Here is a 27,728-nt window from a genome sequence, read left to right as displayed (position 1 = left end):
AGAAACAGTGCCACTGCTGTCCCCAAATCAAATGCCTCGGCTTCCATCCCCACCTGAAAATGGATTCCGCAAAGCTCCTCATGCTGCTTGCTCTGAACTGAAGTCTTTGCACAGTGTCAGGTGAGCAGAGCCTGGGTTACATGCTCAGGCCCTACCTACAAGAGATGCCGGAAAAACAAGCTACCGCCTTTACTCATGGGGTGGCAGGGGCCGTAAAGTGGGAAGTTCTCCACACTCAGGAAAGCTGTTCAAAAGGTTCTAGGCAGGCAAAAATGTGCAAATGTCCATCACGTCACCCAGAGGACTTATTCCTTGGGCCTAAAATTCAACCAGTTAATAACCTAGTTTGGTAAAAGTCTGCCAACCATCCTCCAGGAACGATTCTCCCCTTCTTCTTCTTAGTAGGATGACTGCCTCCAAATTCAACTGGATACATGCTTCTCAGCTAGACTCTGTATTTCCCAGCCTCCTGTTCAAGTGTGACCATGTGACTAAATTCTCACCAATGAGATGATAGAAAAGGTGGCAGGTGTGACTCCTCAATTTTTTTTTAAAGATGACGATGCTTAGCCTTTTCACCTTCTCTTTTCTTCTTCCTTCTTCAGTTGGACCAGCCGCCTTGGATCTAACTATGTTGACATTGTCAGAACACACCCACAGCCCTGGTTCCTAGATGACCTCGCAGAGCAGTGGTTCCTGGGTGATCTTGCAGGGCAGTGCTGCCTTTCCAGCCCTTTGAGAACACTATTCTTTGGGCTGTAACATGAAAAAGAAATAACTTTTCTCTAATTTAACAGGTGCATTTCATGGGCTCTTGGTTACAGCAGTTGTGGGCATCCCACTAATATGTTAAGTCGTTTCAAGAGATAGCACGTATGTTTCTGGATCTCTTGAGATGCCTAAAGTGCTAGATGTAGACTCGTAGGCTACTGGTATTGATTGCTTTCTCAAGAAATGCATAATAAGAATCCTGCAGTAGACTTAAGTGAAGTTCTAAATCTCCAGGTCAGTGCATGGAATACAGAGGGCACTTAATAAACGCTAGCTAGTTCTCTGATCCTTCTTTCTCAGGAATCATGATAGCTAAGTGTCCTGAAGGCATATTATTTGCCTTACTCAAGCCTTGGAGATGTTTCAAAAATTCTCACAGAGAAGATCATCAAATTGTTGTCACAGTTGGGTTCCAGCTTAAACCTACTCAGATAAGAACTTAGCAAAAAGGAGGGAACTAAAAGTTTGAGTCTCATTGCATGTATTCCCAACATATATAACTTGTTTAGGTTGAATGCTTGTGCAGATGGAGTGCCTGGCTTATATTTGAATCTTCCAAGAAAACTGCTGAGTTTTCCAGCTTCCAGTAGTGATTGTATGAGGCTTCTAGTAGTGATTGTATGTGGTTATCTGTGGATCTGTCCAATCACCCTATTAGGTTGAACACCCATCCATCTGTTCATTTATTAGTGAATTTTACTGAGCACCAAGTGAGTGCCAGATACTGTGCAAGCACTGAGGACATAGCTGTGAATAAAATAAAATCTATAAGGTGTGTAAGGTGTGTAAGATTAAAGCAAGGATAGGAAATGGTGAGTGACAGGGACACTCTCAGGATGGTGGAAGAGCCTCACTGAGGAAGAGAAATCTGAACAGAGACCTGAATGAAGTGAGGCAGGAGCCCACGAGTGTGGCTCTGGAACTGCCAGGCTGGCACATTGTCAAGGACAAAGGCCCTGAGGAGGGCCTTACTCTTTGCAAGTTTAAGGAACAGAAAGGAGACCTGTGTGGCTAGAGTACAGCAAAGCCGGAGGAATATCAGTGAAGATGCAGGCAGAGAGGGGTCTGGGGACTAGATGACTCAGGTCTCATACGTTAGAGTAAAGAACTCTGCTTCATTTTTCTCAGGGCATTTCCTGACCACTGAGCACAGCGGCTGGGTCTCACCCACCCCAAGTCCAGTGTGGTGCTTTACCACTGCAGACACCCTGCGAAGAGACTGCTTAATAAAACTGCAAATAAATGACTCTGGAATAAACTCTAAACCGTTGCCTTAGGTATATCCAGCCATGAAAAATACCTATATAAAGTTTCCTTAAAGAGTATGGCAATACTCTGCAAAGATAAGTTTGTCTCTGACGATCAGCTGGTTACATTTGCTACGATAAAAGGCTGATCATTTTTATTTGCATGTGACCTTGGAACTTAGAATGTGATTGCTCAAGGTTAAGAAGTGCCTGAAATGTCATAAAACCTGGAACAATGATGGCACCAGTCCATTTTGGTAATCCTTTTGGCAGAGTTCGATAGAAGCATTTGTTGTATAATCTACTTCTATCTTTTAGGAAAATTGAGTCCTGAGTCAATTACCCAGAAACTGCAAAGGAGCACTGCCTTGCATGACAGATTCCACATACTCACAGAAACACGTGTCACTCTCAGAATCCCTAAGTCAATTATGAAGTGACATTGCTCAGTCTAGCAATTTTCCTCAACATATATTAATTTAACATGTATTTTAAAACTATACCCTATTTACATGTATTTAACATGCATCTTTAAACTATATTTTGGGGGAAACATTTAAATTAGAACTTTTTTTTTTTCCTGAGGCAAGAATGGCCTTTGACTCTAGGTTAGATGAAGATACTCCATAAAGGACACTGAGGGCTTTGTGATGGCAACAGGAAAAGCCCAAGAAAAGAGAGAACCTTGCTGAAGGATCCATGCCTGAGAGAGAAGGGTGGGCTTTGGTGGGGGAGGAGGGAGGAAAGCAAAGAGTGAAGAAGATGAAGGAGACCTGGAAGTGACTATTATTTCAAGAGATGGCCCCGATAAGCTTATTGTAGAGCATGGAGCACGGTCAGTGACCTCTAACTGGACTCAGGTTACATTTGCTGTCAGTATTCAGTCGCCACAGAAAGGCCCCAACCTCTTGAAAGATTCATACAAAGTATAGCTCAACAGAAACTATGCCTATGAGGGCATTAGGGCTTTGACCTGTTCTGCATAACATCCATATCGGTATTTAGGGCCACTCTGCCTTCCATTCGCTATGACAAGAAGGGTGTTGGGGCCCCCAGCTTCAGCAGAGTAGACGTGGATGCTCAAATACAGGCAGTGATTGTCGAAGCCGGGGAGGCAAGCTGAGGGGGAGAGAGAACGGGTATATATGGGATGGCTTTAATTTCACTGGGGCCATTTCCTCTTTACACGAGTCGTTAGAGTAGTCCACAAATACATTGTCTTGAATAGTTCTAGTTTTAATAGCCTCTTCATTGTGTTTTGTTCCCCCAGAAGAGATGCCACGTCTTGTATTTTAAACCTCCTCTAAAGAATTTAATTTTATAGTGCCATCAAGACCAAAAATATGTCAATTTAGTGAGGGAAGATATTTAATTGCTTCAGAACCTCCACATTTTGAAAAATAAACATGTTTCTTTTTCTCCTTGGTCAATTTGGCAGCATGAAGTAACTTATTTGTGGCTGTTATTTGTCTCCACAATTTCCCTTAATAGTAGGTTTCGCAGTCTTTATGTTCATGAAGCATTTCCTTATGTCTGGACCAAATCCCTTTTTGCTCTAATTTGAGGCCAGGGACTCCGTGGAGTTGCTCACAATTGTCTATTGAATAGACAAACACTTGGAGTTTGTTTTGAAAACTCACTTCAGCCTTCTCTTTACCAGGGCAAACGATTCTGATCTTGCAGCCTTCCTCAATAGCGCTATAATGCATTCATGATAATGTGTTCATGTACGAAATTGGACGCAGTTCAACGATCTCAGGACTAGTTCAAGAAATGCAATACAAAATTGATTTGACTTAATCCTATTATCCCTCATATCTGAATGGTACTTTAATTTACAAAGTACTTTTATACACAATAGCTCATTTTATCTCCATAACGAATCTGTGAGATGAATATTACTTATTTTTCTTTTTACTTTTTCTTTACAGATGAGGTCACTGAATCTCAGACCACATTGCCAGTAAGTGGGAAAGCAGAGATTCAATCTCTCTCTTCCAAGATGAGGAACGGGGGGATCTCCACTACCCAGCAGCTGTCTACTATGTGCAAAGGCCAGTTCTGGGTGTTGCAAAGGATCTCACGATGAGTACTGGATTCTCATAGATCCACTTGCAGAGGTAAGGAAAGAGATCTTGGGAAGGAAATGGAACGGGTTCAGCAGGGTGTGGGTAGGTGGAGAAGAAAGTTAGGAACATTCCTGGTTAAGAGGACCTGCCCTTGTGAAGGTATCTTGCGCAAGATCACTGTGTCTTAAGCTTATCTCTTCTCAAGTACAGGGCATCCTTTGAGATGTGATAAAGTTCCGTGGTTAGGAACTAGGGCTGTGAAGTCCCACAGGCCTGGGTTTAAATCTTGGTTTCACCAAGTGGTAACTTCATGGTCAGAGCAAGTTTCTTCATCTCTTTTTGCTTCATTTTCTCATCTGTAACATGGGATGGTTGAATGGAATAATTCATGTAAATACACAATAAACATTAGCTATGAGTGAATCAAAAATGCTAGAGAGAGTAATAATATGTAACAAGTAGTAGGAATAAAGGGTAGATGGAGGTATTCCGAATTCGTATCATGGAGTATCTTATTTCCCAAGGACATGACATGACTCAAAAGCATTGCTATCCTTGCCAACAGTTCCTTGTGCTAAAGCACACAATTTTTCACTCTTATTTTATAGGAAAGGAAACTGGGGAATAATTTGGTGGATAAGCTCCTTATCCCTTCCACAAAGATAATTTTTCGTTCTCACTGGTACATATTAGTGAATTCAGTGAACCAACACTGTACCCGCAAAAAATCTAAAAGGATAAGAAAATAAATCAACTGCTTAAATGTCGTAAATGATTATTCACTTTCTGATTAGAATGCAAGGTTGTAGGTATCTATTGTACATGATCTGCGTTTTGTTTAAGTTAGTACCGCCTTTTCTATAAATTTCACCTCTCACTGTGTTCCCAATCCTGAATCAGGAATAAAGGAATACATGGAACGCCTGGGTGGCTCAGTCTGTTAAACGTCTGACTGGTTTCATTTGGCTCAGGCCACGTTCTCACAGTTCGTGAGTCCGAGCCCGGCGTCAGGTTCTGTGCTGACAGCCACAGAGCCTGCTTGGGATTCTCTCTCTCCCTCTCTCTCTGCCCCTCCCCCACTCACTCTCTGTGTCTTGCTCTCAAAATAAATGAACATTTTTTTAGAAAAAGGAATAAAGGAATCCAGTTGGAGTCACAGCAGAATCCAGTTGGAGTCACAGCCCACTTATAAGGATTTGAGCCTGACCCTGAGATCTCCCAACAAAATGTGTCACGCATGTGAAAACCTTCTATCGTGTGTGCTCTGGACCAAAAGGAACATGAAAACACCAATTAAGGGGCCAATGAGGACGGCTTTTGTTGTAATTGGGAGAGGCAAGTATATCTTGCTGTAAGGGTGATTAGTGTCTATATTTGGAAATGGAAGAATGGAGTATTGCAAACACTCTTCATTTCCATGGGTGAATGGCACATGCATACAGGCTACTAAACAACCATGGGTCTGGTGTTCTTCCTCCGATGGACTTCTTAGTGTGGTGAGAGGAATGTTGTGTGGAATTGCAGGGTAGGTATAGTGGTTCTCTAGGGTTGCAGTTACAAATTGCCACAAACTTGGGGCGCCTGGGTGGCTCAGTTGGTTAAGCATCCGACTTCAGCTCAGGTCATGATCTCGTGGTCCGTGAGTTCGAGCCCCGCGTCGGGCTCTGTGCTGACCGCTCAGAGCCTGGAGCCTGTTTCGGATTCTGTGTCTCCCTCTCTCTCTGACCCAACCCCATTCATGCTCTGTCTCTCTCTGTCTCAAAAATAAATAAACGTTAAAAAAAAAATTAACAAATTGCCATAAACTTAGTGCCTTGAGACAGTGAAAATTTCATGGCTTTGCAGTTCTGCAGAGGTCTAACATGGGTCTCACTGGGCTAAAGTCAACATGTTGACAGGGCAGAATTCCCTTCTGAAGGTTATAGAAGAAAAATCTGTTTCCTTGTCTTTTCCAACTTCTAGAAGCCACCTACATGCTTTGGATCCAGATCCTCTGCCTTTCTCCCCAAAGCCAGCAAAAGTGGGTCTATTCATTCTCATACTACATCACTCTAACCTATTCTACTGCCTCCCTCTCCCACTTATAAGGTGCCTTGTGATTATATTGGGCTCACCTGAATAATCCAGAAAAATCTCTCTATTTTAAGGTCAGCAGATTAGCAACCTTAATTCCACCTGCAGCCTTCATTTCCCTTTACATGTAGGGTAACATATTCACAGGTTGCAGGAATTAGGATGTGTACATCTTTGTGGGACCCTGATTCTACCTACCAGAGTAGACATTGGTGCCAAAAGGCATTTTTAAAATCATTTTTTCGACAGATCCACTGATTAGTTGGGTTACAAGTCCCTCTTTTGTCCAAATTTTGTACTAAAATTGTTGAGACGTGGTGTCGGCGCTTACCTGGAACAGTAGTTCTGCCTACTAACTTGGAGAGAGGCAAGGAAAGAAGACAAAGAGAGTCCCGGCAATATGTTTTAGTGTCAGCTTCTGCACCCAACTATTTGTTCTTTGTCTTTACCATGTACATTAAGGGTTTTCCGTGCTCAAAAGGACCAACAGGTCATGCTCCAAGGAATACCAAGAGCTTCTGCACAAAGTTCTGCAGAGCTCTACCATGCCTGTTTGCCATCTCCATACTGCAGCTAAAGTGGCTTGTAATAATCCCAGGTGCATTTCTTTCTTGTTGGCTTTCCCTCCTTTCTAAGTATTGAACTTTCATCTCCAAAATGCCTCAAGACAACAGAACTCCAAGTCCGATCTCATTACCAGAGAAGAGATACGTTCAAGTACTATCAAAATTCAGGTCATGACTCAGTCTATCCAGTTGAGTTAGGACCATCAGAAAGTAGTAACAACAACAACAACAACAACAACAACAACAAAAAGCAGACATATTTAGGGAAAGGTAAATTTCATTTTTAAATTGCACTTTATAAAGTTCTGAGAGACTTTGAATGATTTTTTTTCATTCATTCCTCTTTCGTGTCAGAGTAATGTTCAAACAACTTATATCAAAGAAAATGATCTTGTTTTGTTTATAAGATCCTCATTCCACCAGAGGATACAACTCCACGAATTGCCTTGATAATATATTCTGAAGTTTAACAGTTCTTCTGTCTGGAATGTACTCCTGGTCCAACCTCATTTAAATCCATTTATTCTTTTGTATTCTTAGAAGTATTTTTTAAAATCTGGTTTTCAGCTTTATATAGAAGATGTTTAGATACTTAAAGACTCTTGTCAATGTTCATCCTTGCTATGTTTGCCAGATTGAAATCCAGAGAATATGATATGTATTTTGACAAGACTTATGCTGATAATGATGCCCTGTAGTGTCTAATCTGGACTCAGACATTTTGTCTGTAAGTGCATATAAGTGACTGAGTGTGTGTGTGTGTGTGTGTGTTCTTTTAAAAACAGAATTGCTGGCAAACTCCATCCATATGGGACATCTGGAAACCCTGCCAAATTCCCCTTCTCTCTAGATCAAATAATCCCAGTCCCATTTAATTTTGCTTCAGAAATTCAAATTCATAAACATCAAAATGAACCACACTGGCATGCATATGTAGCTAAGCATCTAGGGTGACTTAGAGTCAAGCTTTCCTAGAAACAGGAGAACAAATAAATGACTTTTTTGTTTACTTCCTTCTATCATTAGAAATATTTGAAACAGCACCAAATATACCAACAGATATTTGAGTGTACAATAGATTTTTAGCACTGCCAGACAAGTAATTTGAGTTTTGTGACCTGCTTCAAATATGCACATATAGGACCTACTCTGAGTTTGCCAGCGGAGTCATTGAATTATAATTGACTCACACTTCCTATTTCCCCAGGAGTGTGGATTCTTGCTTTTTTCCTTAAAGGAAGTCTTTGATTGACAGAAGATGTTGATCATTCAATTTTAAGCTTCCGTCCCATTATAGGCACCCCGCCTATAGTGCACTTTAAATATTTTTTATAAATCCCATAATTGTCTTATGAAAAGCCCAATTACATTGCATTGCATTTGTATTAAGAGCCTTAATTTATTAACCATACACACTTAAAATGTACCACAATTATTTATAACCATGTTATAAAATTGGGAGGAGGCTGTGTATGTATAAAATCCTGTCTTGGCGTCTGAGCCTTTCAGTAAGAACCCACAGGCTGCCATGTGTGGCACTATGCCAGTATCCAAAAAAAGCAGGGTCTGCCTTTATTGGCTTGATGCTTTGATGGCCTTTGATCAGGCCATTGTACCAGAGCAGCCAAGATGTAGGGCAAGATGTGGCCTTTTGGTAACCTTCCTTCTTTGTGTGAGAATAAGACAAGTTAATTGGGCTTGACAGTACAGATGACCCTTTCAAGTCGGGAAAAATGAGACTGTTGTGCTTATCCCAGGTAGATAACCATTAATATTGCTTGTACTCTCTATGGGAAGAGAAAAAGGCTTGTTTGTTTTCAATGTTTTTCAAGGAAGGCAACAAAGATTCCCGGGAGGGATTGCCTGGCCAGCTCCATCTAAGGAAACAATGGTGCCATTTGAAGGGTTCAAGACACATTGAAAGGTAGAGAACACACTCCCGCTGATAAATTATTATTATTGATAACCCTTTCTTTGTCCTTGATTTCACATAATTGTCCAAGTTCAGAGTGTGAGCCCTACTGGACTCACTTTAGAGCTCTGTTTAGAAAACTGCCTCTGCAAAGGGAGACCTGTTGTACTTTAGTAGCAGTGGAATATTCTGGGCAGTCTGAGCTCATATTGTTTATACTTTATGAAACCATTTGTTTTGATCACAGTGGATCCTGGAACCCTTTTCCCTTTGTGTTAGTTTGCTGCTTTTTCCAAGCAACACCAATGACCATACACGTGTTCGCTGAGGGAGATGAATGTCATGTGGGAGATCTCTACCACAAGAGGGTCATTGACTCTTCTCATGAGGCAAAGCTACCAGGGCTAGGAAGATGGCACTGTCCTCTCCCTGTCCCTGTAGAAAACCAAAAAATTACAGGTACTTTCAGGAAGTCCAAGGTTCTTTGAGATAGTATGACTTTGGTGCTCACTATTCTATTTTCACCTGTGTTGGTTCTATTCCAGTTTCAGCAATTCAGATCAGAACATAATTTATTTTTTTTCTCTCAGTTTTATGGAGATCTAATTGGCATACAGGACTGTGTAAGTTTAAGGTCTACAGCATAATTATTTGATTTACGTGTTTTGCAATTTCCACAATAAGTTGAGTTAACATCCGCAATCTCATATAAATACAAAAACGAAAATTTATAGTAAAAATTTTAAAAATGTTTTCTTTGTGATGAGAATTTTTAGGATCTATTCTTTTAGCAACTTTCAAATATACCATATTTGAAACTATAGTTTATAGTTTTGAAACTCTATGCCATATTTGATAACTATAGTCATCATGTACGTTATATTCCTAGTACTTATTTATCTTATAATTATAAATCTGTACCTTTCAATCACCTTCTTCCAATGCCTACCCCCACCCTGTCCTACCTCTGGTAACTATGGGTCTGATCTCCTTTTCTACAAGTTCAGTTTAGGTTTTTTGGTTTTTTTTTTTTTAGACTCCACTTATTAAATCATATATTTGTCTTTATATATATATATATATATATATATATATATATATATATATTACATTTTCTTTATCCATTCATCCATCATTGGACTCTTAGGTTGTTTCCATGTCTTGGCTATTGTAAATAATGCTGCAATAAACATGGGGATGCAGATAGTGATTTGTTTCCTTTAGATATATACACAGAGAATCAAATTTGAAAGAAAGAGAGACAGAGACAGAGAGAGGGAAAGAGTAATGGAGGGAAGTGGGACAAAGGAAGAAAAAGAAAGAGAAAGAAAGAGAGAAGAAAGAAAGAGGGAAAGAAAGAAAGAAAGAAAGAAAGAAAGAAAGAAAGAAAGAAAAAGAGAGAAAAAGAAAAAGAGAGAAAAAGGGAGAAAGGAAGGGAAAAAGAAAGAGTCAGAGGCAGGCAGGGAGGGAAGAAGATAAGGAAGGTAAGAGGTCTAGTCTCAGTGGGGGTTCTTAGGTCGCCTGCATTGAGTTTTTGCTCTTTGTGAACATAGTCCTAGCATTAGGAGCATGATCTATGGATTGATGCCATGTGTCTTAAGTTAGTAAAGAGAGATTTCCAAGTAAGTCCAAGATTTAACAGTAAAATGTGAAATAAATCTGAGTTTATTGCCTGGCACTGATGGAATTTTATCAGTATAGTACTTGCAGGGCTTCAGAAAGAGTTTTATCCATTTACTATTCTAAGCTTTGTGATTAGGTAACATTTCTTTTGGAGAACCACCTGATAATGCATATCAAATACTAGAAAATACAATATCCTGTTTTCAGAAGCATGTCTTAAGGAAATAATTTAAGAGGAGAAAATCATATTTTTGGAAAGTATCTCTAAATAGAGAGATACAATTAGAGTAACATACGATATGATACCCAAACCTGGAAAGAGTCTATAAATTTCCAACTATAGAGACTACCTGGGGAGGCATGGGTTGCTCAGTCAGTGAAACAACTGACTTCAGCTCACATGAGTTCCAGCCCCACATCGAGCTCTTTGCCGTCAGCACAGAGCCTGTTTCAGATCCTGTCTCCCTTTCTCCCTGCCCCTCCTGCATTTGCACACATGCTCTCTTTCTCTCTCTCTCAATAATAACTAAACAATAGAGGCTAATTAAATAATAAAATATCAATGCTATACATATTATGCAACCATGAAAATAGTATGATGGGTAGGCAGAGTAATATTTATGAAACATAAAGTAAAAGCTAGTATTAAAATTCTATAAATATATAAAAGACTACAACAATAAGATAATTTTTATGCATATTGTAAATTAATGGACATGAATTCTATGGATTTTCTGTGTATGTTTCAGAATTTTCTGATATAATATTTTGAACCTGATTTAATCACAGATAATTTACAATAAAATTAATTCATATTTAGTGAGTGAGTGATTGTTGGCAAGGATACGTTTTCTTATTTCATTCTAGACAAGGGGGTATTAGGTGAGTTTAGGCACCAAACTCATTCCATAGAAATTCTCTTATCATCAAAGGTTTCAAGTGTAGTATACCCGATATGCTTGAAAAGATTAGGATGTTAGAGTCAGTATCCTTCCTTCATGGCATGATCAGTGGAAAAAATCTTTTTCATCATTTAAAAAAAACAAAAACAGAATTCCTATCATAAGCACTTTCAGAAAAATACTGGTAGTGTCTCATGTAATTAAACAGAATCCATTCCCACTCATTTTTTTTTTTTTTAGTTATTCATTTTGAGAGAGAGAGAGGGTACACGAGGGAGTAGGGGAGGGGCAGAGAGAGAGGGAGAAAGAGAGAATCCCAATCTGGCCCCACACTGTCAATGCAGAGCCCAATGCAGGGCTTGAATCCAAGAACTGTGAGATCATGACCTGAGCCAAAATCAAGAGTCGGATGCTTAAATGACTGAGCCTCCCAGGTGCCCCATGTTAATTTTTATTTTTGAGGGAGAGAGAGAGCAATCACTAGTGGGAGAGGGGCAGAGGCGGGGGCAGGGAGGTGGGTGGGGAGAGACAGAGGATCCAAAGCAGGCTCTGCACTGACAGCAGAAAGCCTGATGTGGAGCTGGAACTCACAAACCATGAGATCAGACCACCCTTAGTCTGATCCTTAACCGACTGAGCCACCCAGGCGCCTTAGTTCTCACTCCTTTTTAAAATCAGCTGAAGAGCTTTTAATATTGTTCCAAATCAACAAACAAATAAAACTAATAAATACATTGTGAGTAGGGCAAAATCTTATTAACAAGGCAAAAATTAGTATTTTAAAGTTCTGTATGTGAAAAATGTGCCTGCATAGAGACATTTATTTCTTTGTTTATGGAAGCCTGCCCTTCTCTCTTGACTATAAGTTCCTTTAAGGACAAATAATTTGCTTTTGCCTCATTTATACCCCCACATATATGCTAGCACCTAACACATGATTGACATTTAATCATTATTTGTTTAAATAAGTAACAAATGAACAGACCAAGCCAAAGATTTTTAACAAATTCTTTTCCTCTCCTAATTTCTATATACTATGTTATAGTAGAGTTTGTTCAATAAAACAACACCAGGATTTTAATTAAAAGCCAAAAAGAATTCAACATGTATTAATGGAGTAAATTCTATCATATGCAGGGCTTCTACTTTTATATTTTAGATACTTCTGGATTGTTTTAATTTTTTATCATAAAACACATTACTTCTGTAACTTAAAAAAGGAGATAAGATATTGGGCTGAAAATGTTTTGTTGGGGCATGAACATTCTATTTTAGGAATCTGTTGCTCCTAAAGAGGCAGAGATAGAAGGGAGTTTCAGGGGTGCACAGAAACTGTTTAATGTAAATATTAAGATTCACATAGCTAGAATTGAGAAAAATGCTGTTGACCTAGATCTCCCCAATACTTTGAAAAAGCAATTAATAAGAAGCTGGTTTTCCTCCACCTTTAAAGTAATAGATTTTTTAACCCCCGACCTTGGGGGACAGAGAGGCAAGGGATCATGTTGTTTTGCACCTTTTGTGAGTTATCACAACTCTCCTCTGGAGAAGAGAGAACAAATATTAGAAGGACAAGTCATAGCCCTTCCCTTCCTCCTCACCAGCTGTTTTGTTCCAGGTTAGCAAGAACTTTCAAGACTGCTGCCAAACATACCTAATAGTCTCAGAAATTTGGCTAAACGTTGAGGAGATTTCACTCAAAAGTCAATTTATGGTGACTTGAAAATAAATTTAAAATTTCCATTCCTGTGTGTGGGCTTCGCAAAGTGATTTTCCTCCAAGAATAAATAATGGAAAGGGGAAAAAGACTGACTTTACAGTGGGACATCCAACAAACCCAACCTCACCCAGATGATCAAGGTCAACAGCAACTTTGCTAAGTCTTGCCAAGAGCATGTACACCTGAGACAACATGCCAGGGCAGGTACTTTACGTATCTCTATGGTCTTTCTCTTCAAAACCCCTAATTCCAGTCTAATTATGAGAAAAACACTAGATAGATTCCAGTTGAGGGACATTCTACAAAATACCAGTACTCCACAAAATTGTCAAGGTCATCAAAAACAAGGAAAGTCTGAGAAACAATGACAACCAAGAGTTGCCTAAGGAGACATGCCAACTAAATATAATATATTCTGAACCGGATTCTTCCTGGAACAGAAAAGATATTAGGTAAAAATGAAGGAAATCTCAGGGCACCTAGGTGGCTCAGTTGGGTAAGAATCCAACTTTGGCTCAGGTCATGATCTCACAGTCTGTGGGTTCAAGCCCCGCATCGGGCTCTGTGCTGACAGCTCAGAGCCTGGAGCCTCCTTCGGATTCTATGTCTCCCTCCCTCTCTGCCCCTCCTTGCTCATGCTCTGTCTCTGTCTCTCTCTCGCTCTCAAAAATAAAAACATTAAAAAAATTTTTTTTAAATGAAGGAAATCTGAATAAAGTATGGATATGGACTTTAATTAATGTCAATATGTTAAAACTGGCTCCTTTGTTATGACAAAAGTAGCATAGTAACATAAGATGTTAACAATAGAAACTAGGGGCAAGGTGGATGGGAACTCTCCCTACTGTCTTTGCAACTTTTCTGTAAATCTAAAACTATTCCAAAATTAAAAATTTAATTAAGAGAAAATTAGGGATAAGGGAGGAGCAATTTAAAATGCTAATGTTTGAGGTTAAAAATCATTTCAAGCATGAAAATTCTGATTGAGAAATATATTCCAGTCTTTATGGATTAGTATTCATCTAAAAATATTCTTTTATGACATATTCTTTCAATAAATTTGAATAAAACAAGTTTCAGTAAATTTGAATCTATATCTCAAGATTAGAAGAGACCTTGGAAATATTCTCACCCAAACTCTTTATTTTATGAAAGAACTAAAAAGGAACTGAGAGGCAGAGCCAAAAGACAAACCCAGGTGTCCTGTCTTTATGCCCTCAAACTACAAAGACCCCCTACAACAAAATGCCAATTGAAAACAAGTAATCTATTTCTCAGATAACCTACCAGTCTTCTCTCAGCCTGCCCTTACTTTTGATCACTTAATTCCTAAGGAAGGACCAGCCTCACAGCCAGAAATTTGGTATACGTGCACACTATTTCCCAATAACTTAATAACTTAAAATTTAAAGTGATACAGATGTCAGCATAGCTGAATATACAGTAGTCCCCCCATCCACAAGGGATACATTCCAAGACCCCCGGTGGATGCCTGAAACCATGGATGGTACCAGACCTATACATACTATGTTCTTTCCTGTAATACATACCTATGATAAAGTATAATTCATAAAGTAAGTGCAGTAAGAAATTAACAAAAATAACTAATGATAAACTAGAACAATCCTAACAATATAGAGTAATAAAAATTATGAGAATGTGGTCTTTCTCTCAGAATATCTTATTGTACTGTACTCACCCTTGTGATGACGTGAGATGACAGGGTGTCTACATGATGAAATGAAATGAAGTACATGATGCAGGCATTGTGACAACACAGCATTAGGCTGCTATTGAACTTCTGAGGATAGGTCAAAAGGAGTATCATCTGCTGGTTGATGGTGGGAAACTGAAAACACAGAAAGAGAAACCCTGGAGAAGAGGGACTACTGTAGTACTTTAAAAGCCATGGATATTTCCTGATTTCTTAACTATAAAGCTGCTCTACATCCCTGGGGCATTGAAGCTAGTCTAGATCCCTGGAGTGTTAGAGCAGGTATATCCAGACTTCTACTGGTTTAAAATCTCAGCACGTATGTTTCCAACATATATCCAGGAACATCCTAGAGAAAGTGGTTACCCCACCTTTCAGCCACATATGCCCCTCCTCAGTGACCTCAAAGAAATGCAGACACTGTCTTCAAGGAAAGAACATTATTCTTTACTCTCCCATCACTTCTTGGGGTGACTGGGGCTCTCTGTGTAATTCAAATTCCTTAATCAAGGCCTTTTATGGTTGTTATAATCTTTTACAGTTGTGCATGTTGGCCATTGTACAACAAGCACAGCCATAAATGACTATCTCATTTAGGACTGACACTGAGCCAGGCATGAATCAGAAGTGACTGTTAAAGTGACAAAGGGTCTAAGTGTTTATATTTCCTTCTGCTTTTGTGACAGATGGCGAAAGCTCTTTGCTGCCTACCTTTTCCACGTGGAGAAAGCACGCTGTTAGGTAGTAATTGACTTCCCGAGTTTATGATCATTAAAAAAATACACACAGGAGGTATGCTTTGATATTCCTTCATAATTCTGTATGCCCAGCAAGGTTTCTAAACTCCTCCTGCTTTCCCAAACAAATAAGTATGGACATCATGGTGCTTAGGCAAGATCACCAGATTTTATAACACTGCAGCTCAACAGCACAGTGAATCTGTGCTAGAGACGAGTCAGGTTTTTTGACTCCTGATCCAGTACTCTGGGTAATTGTTGGAATTATTTTTTTTACTCTTCAACATTTCAAACAAATTATAAATAAAGCCAGCCACTGTTACTTATCAGGGGGAAAATGCACAATATTGAGTATGGGATACAAAGATTCTGAGTACGCTCACACATGCACTATATCTGAAATATCAGAACTATTTTGTCATGCAGCAAAGATGTATTTATCCTTACAGAGAGCTTCTCACTGAGTTATTTTTGTCTATAAAAGGGGACGATGGTGTCCTTAAGTATTCTAGAATATCATACCAACACAAAATAATGTAGTATATTTTATAATGTAGCATGTAATATTTTATTTATAATTTTATAATGTGGCATATAATACTTTGAGTGGAAAAAAACACTTCAATTTAACATGTTTCCACAACCCAAGTCCCTAAAGGAGAATAAATAGCTAATTTGAGTTGACTTACTCACTATAACTATTTTAAAGTATAATAGTCACATTGTCAAGTTTCACTCATGGATCAGGAACCAGATACCACAGGGTCTACTATGATATCACAGGGTCGACTATGATTAAATGTCTTGTGCCTGTATTTCTTATATACAGGCAGCCAAAACAGTTCAAGATGAATTAGATCAAAGGGTAACCTATTACTGCCTATAGGCACCATAACTGCCTAACTTTTCTATTTGGTGGCACAACTGTCCAGTAATAGCTAGAAGAGAAAATAACAAACCTCTTCTAGATAGAAGAAAAAGAATTCTCCCGTATTAGGTAATGCAAAGTTACCTTAGAAAAGGATTTCATCAAGAGACATTTTCTTTCAAAGATATCATGGTATTTTATTTCTTGTGACATACCCCAGCCAAATGATAGCTAACACTAAACTTTGCTATACAAAGAGAAATTATCAGGTAAGGAGAGCAGTTTCAAAGCCACTTGTAAAAGTTGGGAATTATACACAGGACAAATGAGTACATCGAGGGCCATAGTATTCCATATCCTAGACCAGTGCCATTCAGCAAAATTTTTTGTCACGATGGAAATGTACCGTATCTGTACTGACCAATCTAGTAACCACTAGCCACCTGTGGCTGGCTACTAAGCACTCGAAATGTGGCCAGTGTGACTGAGGAGCTAAATTTTAATTGTATTCAATTTACATTTAAGTAGCCACATGTAGCTAGTGGGTAAGTCACTGGGGAGTGCAGCTAAAGATACTGGGTTGTATCCTCTCTAGAAAAAATAAGAGTATGGTAAGTGCTAGTTTAAGTCCCCCCCTAAAATAAATGTGAAGACATTTTACCATTAAATCTCCTCAACTGTAAAATAGGAATTTGTGATTCACACAAGAAGGATGTACTTCAGTAAAAGTTTAGGAGTACTTTTCAGAATATTATATGAATCACGTATTCCAAATCAACCAACAGGAGTCTGTACCTCATATTTTCTTTAGTCTTTCTCTGTCTATTGGTTGCACTATAATGACTTGATGACAGTTGGTTTAAAGAATTTTAGAAAAGATTCAAACACTGCTAATAAATAATGTAACTAAATATCCAGACCAGGAGGCCTAACTATCTAAGTCACTTAAGTCACTTAAAGTTACATGTTTACACAAAGTTCTCCTCCTGTCCATAGTAAGCCTATTTTGTCCATACAAAGCCTAAGTAGAGATGTCAAGTAGGCAGTTAAATGTACAAGTCTGTAATTCAGGAGGAGCTCAAGATTATAATTTGCATACTCTCTCTTTAACTTTCAAAGAGTAACATATATCTAAATATTCACATTATTAGAATTGTAAAGTCCTTTAAGAGACTTCCTGCAACATAGCTATCTTTAAGTCTTTTCCAGAGCATTTTATCCAGTTCCATATGTCATTGTTTTATTAAGAATATTAAATGAGGGGCGCCTGGGTGGCTCAGTCGGTTAAGTGTCTGACTTCGGCTCAGGTCATGATCTCACAGTTCATGAGTTCGAGCCCCGCTGTGCTGACAGCTTGGAGCCTGGAGCCTGCTTTGGATTCTGTGTGTGTGTCTCTCTCTGCCCCTCCCCAGCTCATGCTCGCACTCTGTCTCTGTCAAAAATAAAGAAACTTAAAAAAAATTTTTTTTAACAAAAAAAAGAATATTAAATGAGATAAATCTAGTGACATTAATACATTTGCATTGACATTTTTATAGATGATTCATATGCATTTTTAAATTGGTTGGTTTGCAATTATACTGATGTATACTAAAAAGGTCAAAATTCCACAAACGGAAGGATGGACTAAGAGCTTCAGGAATTTCTTTTGCATGTTGTATACGAGTTTGGTCCATTAACCATTGAAATCAGCCAAATTCAACAAATAAATAAGGTTTTACTTTTTTTTTTAAGTTTATTTATTTTTGAGACAGAGAGAGACAGAGCATGAACGGGAGAGGGGCAGAGAGAGGGGGAGACACAGAATCGGAAACAGGCTCCAGCCTCCGAGCCATCAGCCCAGAGCCCGACGCAGGGCTCAAACTCACTGATCGCGAGATCGTGACCCGAGCTGAAGTGGGACGCTTAACCGACTGAGCCACCCAGGCGCCCCAAGGTTTTACTTTTTAATAGCTCTTTGGAATTTATTTTAATGAGTTGAGCTGATACAATGTAAAATGCAATGACATCATATGTTGCCATATATATTCACTTTTTCCCAGCACACTTAATACAAAAATGCCAAACTTGTGTACAACATGCAAAAGAAACTCCTGAAGCTCTCAGGCCATCCTTCCATATCTAAGTTAAAGATAAGGATATAAAGGCCCATTCTGAATATCGCTTTATGTGGTAGTTTAGTATCCTCACACTGTTAGTCACAGCCACATTCAAAATGGAAGATTGGGGTGCCTGGCTGGCTCAGTCGGTTGAGCGTCTGACTTCAGCTCCAGTCATGGTCTTTCAGTTCCTGAGTTTGAGCCCCGTGTCAGGCTTTGTGCTGACAACCAGCTCAGAGCCTGAAACCTGCTTTGGATTCTGTAGATCTCCCCCCTCTCTTTCCCCCTCCCCTGCTCACGCTCTGCCTCTCTGTCTCTCAAAAATAAATACATGTTAGAAAAATAATTTTTTAAAAAATGGAAGAAAAGTACCAAATTCAATTGTTTACAAAATATTTTCATTTTAAAAGCCCTGCTTTTCAGTTCATTTTACAGCATATGTTAGACATAACTTTCTTTCTTCCATCGCATCTTTGAGGTTTCCTTTGCTCATCATGTTTGAAATGAACGTAATTAACTAAATGTTCTCTGAAATTCTGAGAATAAACCAAAGGCAGCCAGTCTTTCTTAGCTCACTAAAGATTGGGTTTTTGCTGCCACCTGTTGACAATAACTGCAAATAATAAAGTTCGTCTCCACAAATCACAAATTCGCATAGTTGCAAAAGTCCTTAGTAATCCATCCATCCTACTTCCTTTGGTTTATGAATGGTACAGGGGCTCAGAGGGGCTAAGTGACTTTCCCAATGTCACTCCAAGGGGACAGACCTGAGACTAGAATGTAGGTTTGGGCCTTGGAGTTCAGCGTTTATTTCTCTCTACCAGTGATTCCCACTTGTTGGGGAGACAGAACACCTGGGATGCGTGGTGCCCTTGGCACACATCATGAAATACTCATATGCTTAAATCCATTACATTCACCAGTAATGCTTTTTGCCATATCATGGAGGAACAAGTCTATGCCTCTCCAAAAATACTGTAGCAAACAGGTCCGTTGTGATGTGACATTCAAACAAGTACGGGCATGTCTGGAAGGAAGATGGACAAGGTAGCCTCACCAGGTGTCTGTTTGCCTGAGTGACTGAAGGGCCTTCTGGAAAAGTTTACATTCATGAGAGAATAGAATCGAGGTCCTTACGTCTGGCCACAAGGACATGGGAGATCCTGTGGACTGGTTAATGTGTGTCCCAGAGTGGCAAAAGCCTCATGTTTCAGTCTGAAAGGGAAAGAGCTGAAACATAGAGTGCATTAAAAACTAAAAGGGCTCGTCGCACTGTTGGGGCCGGTTTCCTAAGTGAAAGGAAACAACTCCTCTGAGACCTCACAACCCATTTCACAGGTACCATCATCTCTCTGGAAGGGAGAGAGAAGTTCCTTTAACACAGGTATCAAGGTGCAGTCCCCAGGGAGTCAAGGCAAGGACAGAGGGACCATATGACACCCGGGTGATCATATTTATTAGCACAGAGTAAATATCCCCTATGACTCCTAGAATTAGCTGAAAAGTGAGACTTTTTAAAGGCACGGGAACTCTTGTTTGCTGTTGACAACAGAGCAAGGGAAATGTTGCTTGGTTTCTATTACCCTGAGGACCAGGCTAGTATTTAATATTAATAGGGAAGATCAGTAATGCATGATTATAATCCAAACATTATATATTTTTTAAAGGTGAGCTTAATTTTTTTACATATTTGTTTATTTTTGAGAGAGAGGCAGACAGACAAACACGAGCGGGGGAGGGCAGAGAGAAAGGGAGACACAGAAACAGAAGCAGGCTCCAGGCTCTGAGCTGTTCAGCACAGAGCCCAACACAGGGCTTGAACCCAAAAACTGTGAGATCACGACCTGAGCCAAAGTCAGATGCTCAACTGACTGAGCCACCCAGGCGCCCCTATAATCCAAACATTATAAATATGATGTTGAAAAACTTTAGATAACTAATTTTTTAAAAATCTAGCAGCCCTGATAATCTAAAGGGAAGATGTTTGACCTTCGATTATTTGATTTCTCTAAGCCTTGGCTCCCTTACTTGTAAAATGAGAAATTATTAACCCACTCTTCATACCTCCCTGAGATGTCTGACAAAGTGCTTTAAGATGTAAGGCATTCCAAAAGAAGGTAGTGTTTGTTCATTTAAGCTATCTTTTGCTTCTTTTCGAATTGCAGTTGATTGTGACCATTTGGGCAATAAAATAGGAACAGAGGTGACCCACCACTTCCAGCCACAAGCTTTAAAAGCCAGTGTATCTCACTACATTGTTTACCCTAACAGGGTGATCAGGGAACACATGTTAGCATGGAGCCCCCGTAGGTCTGGATTGAGTGTGTACACATGAACAGAGGCCCTGACTGATCCACTCTGGACATGGAGGATGAAGGAGAAATACACTTTTATTGATTTAAGCTGCTGGGATTTAGGGATTGTTAACCTCAACACGACCTGGCCTATTCTGATCCAGGGGCCTAGCTTTTCATCTGTAAAACACAAAAGAAACCATCTGGGTAACATGGCCATGATTGAAAGGAGGCTTCTCAATAAAGATGTTTTCGGGAAAGGTTAAAAAAAAAAGACTAATGATAAGAAATGAGCGTTACTGGGGCGCCTGGGTGGCGCAGTCGGTTAAGCGTCCGACTTCAGCCAGGTCACGATCTCACGGTCCGTGAGTTCGAGCCCCGCGTCGCGCTCTGGGCTGATGGCTCAGAGCCTGGAGCCTGTTTCCGATTCTGTGTCTCCCTCTCTCTCTGCCCCTCCCCCGTTCATGCTCTGTCTCTCTCTGTCCCCAAAATAAATAAACGTTGAAAAAAAAAATTAAAAAAAAAAAAAAAAAGAAATGAGCGTTACTAATGATGTTAGTATCATTACTTTCATGTTCATCTAACTAGTAGCTAGCTGAGTTTCATATTCGGTTCAGAATCAGATGGTCAATAACAGCTATGCGAAATCTTTGGGTAACATCAAAATACTAATCTGTCATGCACCATGATACCTAAGTTGGCTTTAAGGAAAATCAATTCTTTCCCTGCTTCTCTATAAGGCTTGTATACTAAATGAAGGGAGAAATAAAAAGCCTAACATATAGACTTCCTTTTTCTAGGTAGCACCTGTTTTTACTTATCATGCCAGCAGAAGTCTCCAAGAATCATGACTGCACATATAGGATTTTAAAATATCCGAACTTGGACAAAAGGGAAACAGATGTAAGGGACATAAATAAAAACTAATTCTTCATCAACAAGTTCTCCATCCCTTCTCCTATCTGCTGGATATCAATTTTAAACTCTCGATGAGGAAAGGGACCTCCAAATCTTTAACTAACCACTTTCGCCCACACCTTTGCATGTTACGAAAAATGACCCAGAAGACATTACTGAGTGAAAGGGTACCTTACCAGGGTGACGCAAGTGAAAGAAAGCAATAACCAAACAATGAGGCCTTTGACGGAGAGGCCTGGGATTTCCTAACAGCAAACAGGCCTAAACAGTGGTCATGAAACTAGTAGCTCCGATTCCCATTAAAACAACACGCATGCTTCTTTCTGTAACTCCCAAGAGAAGCCCAGGGAGAGCAGTCCACGGTGCTTTCCAATCCAGACAGGTCGAACTTCTTTGCCCTTCCTGAGTGCAATATGATGAAAGCATCCGCACAAAGGAAATATTTTTGTTGGCAGTCGGTTCAGAGCATGTTGACATCCCTGTTTTTAACAACCCGCTGGTCAGTCTGGGTGTGGTTACTCTTTTTGAAAGTTGAGTCTTAAGGAAGTAGGTCAAGTGAGCCAATGTTGTGTTCTCCTGAGCGTGACTACAACCTTGCACTCATTATGTGTGTGTTGCTTTGGGACTGGTGTCTTGCTGACACAGAGTGCCACCTGCTGACTCACCAACCGGCATTTCTGGTTACCCCAAGTGACCAGCAAGGTTGGCCGCTTTGCCTAAAGCAGGCTGAGCTGGGCAAGCAAACAGCCTCTGGGCCAAGAGTCAGAGGAGCTGGATCAAAGTACCCACTGTAGTTGTAGAGACTAGGGACTTGAGGGGAGATAAATAATCCCAGGGGGCCTATATACATCTGCCTGAGGGGTTAGAAATAGGGAGAAGATGAGAACAATGAGATAATCCGAGGCAAACAGACAAAGGGCTTTGAGGGGAAAGTGTGAGCAACCATTCTGATTCAGTCGACCAGCCCTTCTCTCTATTACTGTGGCAGAGCCAGCCGGCTGCTCCCCCAGAATCCTCTTCTTCCAGGTGTGTAGCTGGGCACTATTTTCCAGGTTCCTTATAGTTAGTGTGGCCACGTGTCTGGGTTCTGACTAATGGAATGTGAGAGGAAGCACTGTGTGCCACTTTCAGGCCCGGACAAAAAAGCCACCTACTCACTATCCCCTTTCCTCCTTCTAGCTGTCTTCGCAGTGACATTGGAAGCCACGCAGTAATAACAGCATAGCTGCGATCAGCCTGGGTCTCTGTAAGGAGTAGAGCCCAGCCTTCCCCCTTGCTGACTTGAAATCACTCAGTCCTGCAAAGTGAGAAAGGAATACATTTCTTGATGTCTAAGTCACTGAATTTCTAGGATCTCTGTTACTGCAGCAAGGCCTACCCTGACTCGTATCGTTTTTATCTCATCTATGACATTATCTGACTCACGTACTGTTATTTATAATATAAAACCAGTGCACAACTCTCCTAATTCCTCATCAGCGATGAATGTGGGATACTCACATGATTTGACTTGTTTTCCTCTACAGCTTCATCTCTCTGCACTCGCCAGAGAGTGTTCTAGATTGTTCTAGAAGCTTTGTTCTAGATGCTTCACCATACTGAATGTTGGTCTCATGTTTCTTCCCTCAAATGCCTCTCTCTACTGCAGTTCCAAGCATTTCCGTAGTGCACGCCCTTAAATATCCTTCAGCTGCCCCTCCCACCTCACCCCTGCCTCTTCCTCTGTACCTGGTTAATTCCTACTCATTCTGCTGATTGCAGCTGAGACATTACTACCTTCAGAACCCTTGTGCATCCCCCCAAGACTCAGCTTGGTGACCTCTGTCATCCTACAGCACTTTATCCTGTAGACCCTGTTGCACTAGTCCAAAATCTAGGCTCCATGAGAACACGAACTATGTTTGTCATATTTATAACTGAATCTCCAGCTCCTAGCATGGTGACTGGAACATGGTACATACTATTTTGTTATTAAATGAAAGACCTTCTGAAGTGACCATAGAATCCTAATAACCTGAAATAATGTTTGAGAATAAGAACATATTTTGTATCTTTTTATAATTATTGTTTTAATTCAGTCCCTTATACACGGATGTTACCTATGCATACCTATTAAATGACTCTTCTTTAAGAAAGACTTACATTTTGCTATTTAAGTAGAATTGGGCAAATTTTTGACCCAATGCTTGCATTTTATCCTAAAAGTGACTATTTTTCCATTTTCCTGGTTGCACTTCCATATGCATGAGAGGTAAAATTTTTCCTACAAATGATAATTGAAAAAATTCCAGAAATATCAATGTAATAATTGAAACAATGAAATATATATGAGGAATGGATATGCCTGATAACTGATGCAAATGCAAGAGAAATACTTTTGATAAGTAGAGCAACATCAGGCCAGGATTAGAATTGAAGCTAATGTTTTAATATGAGGGTAGAAGAGGGGCGCCTGGGTGGCGCAGTCGGTTAAGCGCCCGACTTCAGCCAGGTCACGATCTCGCGGTGCGTGAGTTCGAGCCCCGCGTCAGGCTCTGGGCTGATGGCTCAGAGCCTGGAGCCTGTTTCCGATTCTGTGTCTCCCTCTCTCTCTGCCCCTCCCCCGTTCATGCTCTGTCTCTCTCTGTCCCAAAATAAATAAACGTTGAAAAAAAAATTTTTAAAAATATGAGGGTAGAAGATTTTAGTGGATTGTCAAATCCTGTAGCCAGCAGATTAAAAATCTGATTGAGAACTCAGATTTGTGGAAGTCTGTTAGAAAGAAGCTTATTTCAATTATGGAAATGTGTACACATACGCACACACATTCAAGTATTCTGAGAGGATGGATTCTAAAGAACGAAGTCTGGGAAGGTTAACATGGGATAGAGAGCAAAGCAAATCTGATTCTTACTGAGGTTTTGAATTATTTTGGCAATCTTGAGTTTCCAGGTAAATTCTCAATAACATATCTTGTGTTCATACTGTATCGTGATGAGAAATTGCCTTGTAGTAGATAACATACTTTTAAAATTTAGACATTCTAGAATGGAGGCAGATAGTCATGGGTTGTATACACAGGATGAGTGCTTTGGGCAGTTGTAAGTGGTATGCATATGTTTTCATGGAGACAGTCCTGATCAGAATAGACCAGAAGAAAATGGTATCGCGCCAAGCTTACAGGATATAGTACCTCAAGGGAAGGATATCTGACTCCACTTTAAGAATCTTAGTAAAGTATTGGGCAACATATTTGAGGACCAAGAGAGAATCAGTGGTTTAGACAGTAAAATAAGACTCAGACTTCACCGGAGGGATGAAGCCATGAGCAGGTGAGCAGCCTTAAGAAAGGAAGTCTCCTTTTACAGAAGCCTCATGCAACATTTGCAGAAACTGTATAATAGCATAAGCATTTCCAAGTTCTCTGTGGATTGAAAAAGGACCCAAGAGCAATGGGAATTGGTCAAGCAGTTGATCTAGGGTAAAGTTCTTTTTTTTTTTTCTTTTTCGAGTTTTTATTAAATTCCAGTTAGTTAACATACAGTGTAATATTAGTTTCAGGTGTAGAATTTAGTGATTCATCACTTATATACAACACCCAGTGCTCATCACAAGTGCACTCCTGAACCCATTTAACCTATACCCCGCCCACTTCCCCTCCTTCAACCCTGTTTGTTCCTTATAGTTAAGAGTCTGTTTCCTGGTTTGCCTCTCTTTCCTCCACCCCCCACATTCATCCGTTTTGTTTCTTACATTCCACATATGAGTGAAATCATATGGTATCTTTCTCAGAGTGACTTATTTCACTTAGCATAATACTTTCTAGCTCCATCCATGTCATTGCCAATGGCAAGATTTCATTCATTCATTCATTTTTATGGCTGAGTAATATTCCATTATATATATATATTAATATATAATTATATAATATATATATATAATTCTTTATCCAGTCATTACTTGATTGACATTTGAGCATTTGAGCTCTTTCCATAATTTAGATATTGTTGATAGCACTGATATAAACATTGAGGTGTATGTATCCCTTCAAATCAATATTTTTGTATCCTTTAGGTAAAATACCTAGCAGTGTAGTTGCTGGTTCATAGGGTAGTTCTATTTTTAACTTTTTGAGGAAACTCCATACTGTTTTTCAGAGTGGCCGCACAAGTTTGCATTCCCACCAACAAAGTAAGAAGGTTCTCCTTTCTCCTGAGCCTTGCCCACACCTGTTGTTTCCTGTGTTGTTAATTTTAGTCATCCTGACAGGTGGTATCTCATTGTAGTTTTGATTTGTATTTCCCTGATGATGAGTGATGTTGAACATCTTTTCATGTGTTTGATAGCCATCTGGATGTCTTCTTTGGAAAAATGTCTATTTATGTCTTCTGCCCATTTCTTAACTGGATTATTTGTTTTTTGGGTGTTGAGTTTGATAAGTGTTTTATAGATTTTGGATACTAATCCTTCATCAGATGTCATTTGCACATAACTGCTTGCATTCCATAAGTTGTCTTTTAGTTTTGTTGATTGTTTCCTTTGCTGTGCAGAAGTCCTTTTATTTTGATAAAAATCTCAATAGTTTATTTTTGCTTTTGTTTCCTTTGCCTCAGGGGATATATGAGTAAGAAGTTGCTACAGCTGATGTCAAAGGGGTTAGTGGCTATTTTCTCCTCTAGGATTTTGACGATTTCCTGTTTCACATTTAGGTCTTTCATCCATTTTGAATATATCTTTGTGTATGGCATAAGAAAGTGGTCTAGTTCTCATACAAGTCTAGTACTTAACTACAGGAGCCACCTCAATTTGGGAGTCAAAGCAGAGCTACCAAATATGAGTCAGGCCAGCAGAGGGCAGAGCAGCAAACTTTGAAACCAGCTGGGATTTAAGACAGTTCTGCAGCTGCCAGGATGAACCAGCAACTGTTAGTGATTGAGAGGTAGGGATTGACTGTGAAATTGGGACTGCCTTGAGAAGATAAAGAAACCAACAGAAGCAAGCCCACACTTCTGATGAGTAGATATTAGAAGCATGAACATTAGGAATTAGTCTCCACCTTCACTTCAAAGTATATGGACTCATTAGCAGTTGGCCCCTGTTTCTGATGTTGGAGACAAGAGAGAAGGACTACAACAGATTGTGGCACTCTTCCAGGAATCTGAAACTGGCACCCCGGATCCTTCTGGCCCAGGTGAGATCCTGACACTCCACTCCCTCCCATACACCCGTTCTTAACATAGGCTTAGCAGGGGATGGAGGCAACCTCTTCACTAGATAGCCCACTGAGCTGGCACCAACTTAGAGTGTCCTTTGGGGGGCTTTGGAGACCACAGACTGGTCTGGAAGGATGAGAAAAACTTAAAGCCACATTGTGGAACAAGATCCAAGAACCTGGTTAGAATTTAGGGCCTACCAAATCTGTGATGTTGTGGACCTCTATCAAGTCCTTATCCCAGCATCTACTGTCAGCCGTCGGACTGGGAGTATATACTACCTTGCCCCAAGGCAGAAAGAGTATGAAGACATTGCTTCATTCTTTATCCACTGGGCTTCAAATCAGTAGGTTTCTATCTTAAAGAGAAGTTCATGGTTATGAGAGATTGGTTTATCCTCATAGGTGGACTGGAAAGGGAGGACAACTGAGCTGTATTTACTATGAAAGTTTTTCTTTGAGCCCAGAACCCCATTTAAGCTGTGGAAAGAGGTCCTGGGGGCAGCCAGAGTCGCTGTTCCTTGAACATGGTGGACAGCATGTGTTGAGAGGGGAATTCTGGAGCACTAAGACATCAGTATAAACCCAGAAGTGTCACTGGACAGCAACTAGCTCCTAAAAACAAATGTGTGCATAAAGACATCCTGAGGCTCTGGGCAACTGCTCAGTGAGGGTTCAAAGGAACTTCCCTCTAGGCAAGCTATAGGATACTATTTGTTTATAAAAATGGAGCCTCCCTTACATACACTGCAGTCAACACACTAACTAATGTTTCACCCCTGAACTTTTATGCCGTGCTATCTTGCTGGGCCCATAGCTGATTGTGAAAGTTCTATGTACTATGAGTAGTCATCAATCATTCAGGAACTTCTCCAAGCCTTCCTGCCCCTCTCTGTATCTCCGTCTTTTTGTTGTTGTTGTTAATTGCAGTATAGTTAACATATAGTGTTATATTAGTTTCTTTTTTTTTTTTAATTTTTTTTCAACGTTTATTTATTTTTGGGACAGAGAGAGACAGAGCATG

At 39.9% G+C, this 27,728-nt stretch overlaps 1 long non-coding RNA gene across 1 annotated transcript in view; it reads left to right on the top strand.

The window, feature by feature from the left end:
• Positions 1-4,438, top strand: part of LOC123608791 — a 281,964-nt gene extending 277,526 nt beyond the window's left edge. Inside the window, exon 3 of the long non-coding RNA XR_006717442.1 lies at positions 3,950-4,438. This is a non-coding gene — a long non-coding RNA (uncharacterized LOC123608791). The remainder of the gene's footprint in view (positions 1-3,949) is intronic.
• Positions 4,439-27,728: the final 23,290 nt, after the last annotated feature.

Source organism: Leopardus geoffroyi, chromosome B2, assembly GCF_018350155.1.
Source record: "Leopardus geoffroyi isolate Oge1 chromosome B2, O.geoffroyi_Oge1_pat1.0, whole genome shotgun sequence".
NCBI lineage: Eukaryota > Metazoa > Chordata > Mammalia > Carnivora > Felidae > Leopardus > Leopardus geoffroyi.
The sequence above is the reverse complement of the archived record's forward strand: the minus strand, read 5'-3'. Positions and strand labels throughout refer to the sequence as shown.